The sequence below is a fragment of the Xyrauchen texanus genome, chromosome 15 (genome assembly GCF_025860055.1).
Source record: "Xyrauchen texanus isolate HMW12.3.18 chromosome 15, RBS_HiC_50CHRs, whole genome shotgun sequence".
In the NCBI taxonomy this organism is placed as follows: domain Eukaryota; kingdom Metazoa; phylum Chordata; class Actinopteri; order Cypriniformes; family Catostomidae; genus Xyrauchen; species Xyrauchen texanus.
In genome coordinates this window covers 38,289,620-38,296,243 of record NC_068290.1, presented here as the reverse complement: position 1 = coordinate 38,296,243, position 6,624 = coordinate 38,289,620, and positions in this window count along the sequence as shown.

The following is a 6,624-nucleotide window of genomic DNA, read 5'->3' as shown; positions in this document are numbered from 1 at the left end:
TATTCACAATAGTAGGCCTATTACTAAATCATTATATGCCATTGGAGTCCAAAAATTGAAAATTGTTATTTTCACAGTTTGAGTGCCTATAACTCTTATTATCCTTTTAGATTCTGGTTATGATGAAACTTTCCTTTTTGTGGCTTAATTTTTAAGGCCCTTTATGTTTAAATCTCAGAGATATGAGACTATGAAAATGTTAAATGTTACACAATGGCCAAAAACCAAATGTGGATCATGGTGTGAAGCTAGTTTTTTTTTGTCTAAATTACAAATAAAGTTGGAACTAGAAATGTACCTTCATTTATGTAAAAAAATAATAATAATAATCTTGATTCATTTAAATGTTTTTAAGATTTAAATGAAGTTTTTAGGGGGGGTTCACATTGCTCTTTTCCATACAATGGTCCCCATTCACTTTCAATGTTTTTGTTCAACAAAAGACAGTCATAAGGGTTTGGAATGACATGAGGGTGAGTAAATGATATGACAGACTTTTAAGTGAAGTGTTGAGTTTAGCAAGTACTGTGTATCTGGGACAAACACTTTTGGAGTCATCAGACTTTGAGTTGTTGCGAGCTCAGACTCAGAGCAGTAGGTCACGTTACTGGACGTTTTCTTTGTTCTTCATTAATCTCTTTTAATCTGCTGCGTGTGTGTGTGTGTGTGTGTGTGTGTGTGTGTGTGTGTGTGTGTGTGTGTGTGTGTGTGTGTGTGTGTGTGTGTGTGTGTGTGTGTGTATGTGGCTCAAGGGCTGGCCCAAGCACATTCCTTAAATTCTTCAAGCAAATCAATGGGAACAAATTGGCAAATTACACAAAGTCATGCTTCATGAACTCCCTGACCCTCAGACACTGACCTGAGTTCAGAATAAAATGTATAACCAACTGAAACGAAATGTAAGCAATGTCACTGACTCCCAATGGCCTTAAAAACATGGAATGTGATTTTGATATATATTATTATTAGAAATTGAATAACTAAGTAATTCTACAATATTATACTTCAAGGGATAGTTCACACAAAATGGAAAATTCTGCAGCTCAAACTACACAAAACAAAAGGTGATAATGACTTCTGGTTAATTCCCTGAATGTGGTCAGTGTGGACCTAATGGCTGGACCAAAATTTTGATGCAGTCTAAAGTGGGATGGATCCATGTTTAGTGATTCCTGGACTTTTCTGGCATGATGCCTCAACTAGACTTACACCAGGTGTTAAGTTCACCTGATAAGTCAAGTCAGGTGTTTGGAACTTTAAAGTAGAATCTTCTGTGGACACTATCTTCACATCTTCACCATCCTAAACATTGTCCCTCCTGAAACTTCCATAACAACAGCATTGTGAAAGCTACATGTTTTTGACATGTTGAGTTTAGTATTGTATCCACTATCTAGTCAGTAATTCCTGTGGAACAAAACCCCATTATTGCATCATTCAGAAATGACTACTGTATGTGTTACCAGAACAGTAATCTGCAACCGAGTAGCTGACATGACATGTTAGGCACTCTCCTAAGCGTCTCATGCTAAAGTTGATCTAAACTACTTTATTTGTACTTCCAAAAATTCAGTTGTCACACCACAGCACTATTCAAGTGAACTGCAAAGAAGAAGAAAAACTGAAAAACTAACAATGGTAATGGCGACCAGTTACAATTAAACATCTTGATGTTAAAAACACATTGTCCAGTCAGTAACGGTCAAACGCCGGGTCAACACTGCCATCTAGTGTTCAACTACTTCACTACTGTTGTTAAGAGCACTTGTACTGCAATATAACTGTATTGCTATGACTGTTGTTCGATAATGGGGCAATCAGTATGCATGCTGTACACGCATACCTGTCAACACTCCTGTTTTTCCCGGGACTCTCCGGAATTTCACACCCATCTCCGCCCCCCCTCCCGTTTTGTTATTTCTCGCGGGAAACTCCCATAATTTGTATGGCCCAAACCACGTTATATGAATAATCACATCAATATATTATTCCAAGGTTGTCCAGTTGCCAGATCTTGTATGAAACGCATCCTATTCACACAATCGACATCATAGAAATTTCAACCCATTTGTGACCTCAACCTGGCAACCTACAACCCAGTTGCGCTGTTGATATCTGCGCAGGTAGACGCGGGAAGTTGAATCAAGCATCACTGGTAGATGGGAGACGATTCAGGTAGTGCTCCCGCGAAAAAAAACTAAATATACATGTAAATATATCAACAGCTAGATGGAATAATTTAATTTCATATCTCAAAGTAATATCGACAATGGCCACGCCGTTTGCAAAGTGTGTCGCACTGATTTTAATATTGGACACGGTGGGAAAAATTACATTACTCAGCACATTAAATCACAACGGCACAATTTGTAGGCTATGTATTTAGCCTGCCTCTGGATTTTGTTACCCAAATGTTGACACGTATGACACAGAGTGAGCGTTGGGGTGAGATATTTTGTTATATTGTGCCCCATATTTGCCAGCATCACATGGGTGTTCGCTGCTGCCGGGCTTGCAGTGTGAACCATCAGTTTTAACGGACCACAAAGGCATAATGATTAAGATTAATAATTCAAGTAGTCAATCAAGTAGGTGCATCAGAGGTTACTGGAAATGTATATAGCAATTTATTGAACTGTATTAAATTTACAAAAGATATTGTAAATATAATTGATAAATATTGGCAACAGGCTTCTAGTATGCAGACTTGGGAGTAAATAAGGAAATTGGCTATCTACTATGGAAAACTAATTAAAAAAACTAAAAAAGAGAATGAAAACAAGATGATTATTGAAATAATTTCCATTAACATGCAAAAGTTATCAAGATATTTCAAACAATGATTTACAACTTTACAAAACCAGCTAGGTATAATTTACAAAGAGAAAGCTATAGAGGCCCCTTTGTTAGGTCAAGGCGGAAATGTATTGAAGCAGGTGAAAAAAATATCAAATATTTATTTCAGCTTAGAAAAAAGAAATTGAGAAACCGCTTCGGTGAACAAATTAATAATAAACAATGCTCCTAATGGGAACCCTAAAGATGTGTCTAACTTTGTAGCTCAGTATTATTGTAAATTGTATAGCTCAGTTAAACAATTTCTAAATACAGATAAGTTCCTTAAGAGTCTGTCAGATAATATTAATAAGATAACCACAGTTCCCCATCTGTTGCTCACTTCGATGTTGTGTCGAAGAAGCAACACTAGGGATCTCTATTGAGAGCCTCGTGCATCTCTGAACTTGAGAAAAGGCCAATGAGAAATTGCCAGACAGAATTTGCATGTTCCGCCCCAGGACATACAGGTATAAAGGGAGGGAAATGCGTCTGTTCATTCAGAAATTTTCTTCGGAGCCGACCGTTTGTGTGAGCAGCGAGCTGTGATTCACAAAGCTGTTCACCTCATCTCTATGAGCGTATGCTGTTGGATCTACGGCGCATATCAGCGGCTTTCTCCTTCTCTGCATGCAGTGCAGCTTTGCCCCTTAGCGCTTCGACAGGCGAATATTGTGAAAGAGTTTGATTCTCTAAAAGAGCAATACACAGCGGCGTTGAATGTCCTTTTCGGGACGCGTCTTTATAAAGATGCCCTTCCGCCCCTGTGTAGTTCCTTGATGCGATCGAGTTCTCTCCACTCCTGACGATCACAGGCGCTGCCTTGTGTCTGGGCCGCAATCACACCGAGGCAGCGTTTGTGGATGGTTCGTGTTCTCACTGCGAGACCCTTACCATGGCAACTTTGCGGCCCGGCTTTCCTTCCTAAAAAGGAACGCCACTCCAGCCGCCCCCCGCGTCGCTCCTTCTTCCCTCGGGATTGAGGACGACCTGGCTGGAGGCAATTTGGGGATGGCAGCGGGCTCGGTTTCGCCGGGTACATCCCCACGAACCACCCGCCCCCGACACGCTCGTTGACTTCCGCCCAGGCTCGGGTTGACAGCGGCTCGCCTCACGGCCAGTCTGCCTATCCTCTTGAGCCCCCTGAGCTGGATTATGAGCTCGCCGCTGCATCTGAGAGTGTTCCGTCATCTGACGTGGAAGACTCGATTGGGCTGCCACCCTCGGGTCAGCACGCCCAGTCAGAGGCTGACGCCCAGATGGCCGACATGCTTGCCCGGGCTGCTGTCAGCGTGGGGTTGGACTGGAACCCTCTGTCCTCCCCACAGCCTTCGCGGCTGGATGACTGGTTCCTCGTGTCTGGGCACCGCTCACAGCCCCCCGGTACCTTTCATCCCAGAAGGATTCTAGGAATATTGTAAGAAATAATTAAAGTTTTATATTTCTTAGCATACAGAAAAGTGAGAAATACACTGTCAATTGTGAATAAAAAATTTTTTTTTCAAACCTTGCTGTCTTTAAATTATAATAAAGCATCTGTGTCTCCATGGAGACTCACTGCATGTGGAGGTTCATGCTATTCTCCGTGATCCAAACAACTTACCACACGCCCCATTGAGAGTTAGAAACACTAATCGCGACCACGAGGAGGTTACACCATGTGATTCTACCCTCCCTAGCAACCGGGCCAATGTGATTGCTTAAGAGACACAATTTCCTACACTGGAAGCTGCAATGTTACATTGCCCCCATTTTAATTTTAATCGACAAAGCTGATGCATCTGATAGTTTTGTCTTGTCTAATATTAACCGTTTAAAATTTGCACTGAACTTCAAACTTAGTGGCTGTTTATTTTTTTTGCAGCTTATATGATATGATGTCCCTCTGATGTTCCAGATCATCAATGAGAAACGCACGCAAATCAAAAACGTGACAGCAAATTTCCACAACATTTTCGTGACATCGCAAAGAAATAATTTCAAAATAATTTTGACCCCAAGAACAGGGCACTCAATAACACTTGATACACTGCCAGGCCAAAAATAAAAGTCACATAGTCTGATATTAGATCGGTGCACATTCGTCTTGGCATTGTTTCGACAACCTTATGCAATGTAACAACATTTATTTCCATCCAGAGTTGCATTAATCTTTGGCAGAGATCTTGTATTGGTGCCGGGAGAGTCGAAATACTCCATAATGTCTTCTCCAGCACATCCCAAAGACTTTCAATGGAGTTAAGATCAGGACTCTGTGGTGGCCAATTCATGTGTGAAAATGATTCCTCAAGCTCACTGAATCACTCTTTCACAATTTGAGCCAGATGAATCTTGGCATTGTTGTCCTGGAGTATGCCCGTGCCGTCAGGGAAGAAAAAATCCCTTGTTAGGATAACCTGGTCATTCAGTACATTCAGATCAGCTCACTTCATTTTATTGCTGCATAATGTTGCTGAGCCTCGAACTGACCAGTTGAAGCATCTCCAGATCATAATACTGCCTCCAGAGGCTTGTACAGTGAGCACTATGCATGATGGGGGCATCACTTCATGTGCTTCCCTTCTTACCCTGATGTGCCCAGAATAGTGTAAATCTGGACTCATCAGACCACATGACTTTTTCATTGTTCCACAGTCCAATCTTTATGCTCCTTAGCAAACTGAATTCGTTTTTTCCAATTAGCCTCACTAACAATTGGCTTTCTTGTGGCCACACAGCTGTTTAGTCCCAATCATGTAAGTTCTCGTCACATTGTGCATGTGGAAATGCTCTTACTTTCACTATTAAACATAGCTGTGAGTTATACTCACGATTTTTTATTTTGTGACTTCAAGCGTTTTAGTGACTCCGATCACGATCATTCTAGATTTTGTTCTGACCACATTTCTTCTGGAATTGGGTTCTTCTTAACCCAATTCCAGTGATTTCAGAAATCTCCTTAGTTGTTTTCTTTTCTTGATGCAGGCCAATAACTTGCCCCTTCTGAAACACAGTAACATATTTTCCACGAACACAGGATACGTCTTCTGACATGATTGTTTAAGAAATGAGAAGCTACACACTGCATCAGTTAGGGTTTAAAGAATTGTTGCCAGCTGAAAAATATCAATCACTGCAATAATGATTCAATCATAGACTCTTAAATATCTGCTTATTGAAATTCAAATGGCAACTTTTTTATTTTGTTTGCAAGGCAGTGTATAAAATAAAAAAATAACTTTACACTGGCTTTTCAATTGGAGCATTTTTTACTTCTTGAAACCCTGACAAGCAAAACTTCTTCAAACCGTTTACCCGTTTCAAACTTTTGAAACTTTGATCAACTTTGGAATAGATGTTGGATTTTGCGATGTAATGATATTTGATACTTTAGTGTCAGAGACAAGTGATAAGCCTTTGACTCACTAACAACTGAGCTCCAAATCTAATAAGTTTCGGTTTATAAAAATGTAATGTTTCTGAATTAAAAAAAATAAAAAAGTGTTTTGGTAATGACACCTAATAAAGCTTACTATTAGAACAGAATTCCATTAAAAATCTTAAACCTGTGACATTATATCACTGACATAAAACTTGTGCTCCCCTGCCATTTTTCATTACACAAATAGAAGCAACTTTGGGGAAACTCAATTGATTTTTGCAATGTTTGACGTGATGTTGATGACAGCAGTACTGGAGTTTGAGGACAGTGATTCTTTGTTATATAAAATTATAATTGCAACACAGAACTTTAGTGATTTGAATACTTTTACATATGTATGTGGGCAAGTTCAAAAGTCTGGGTAGGAG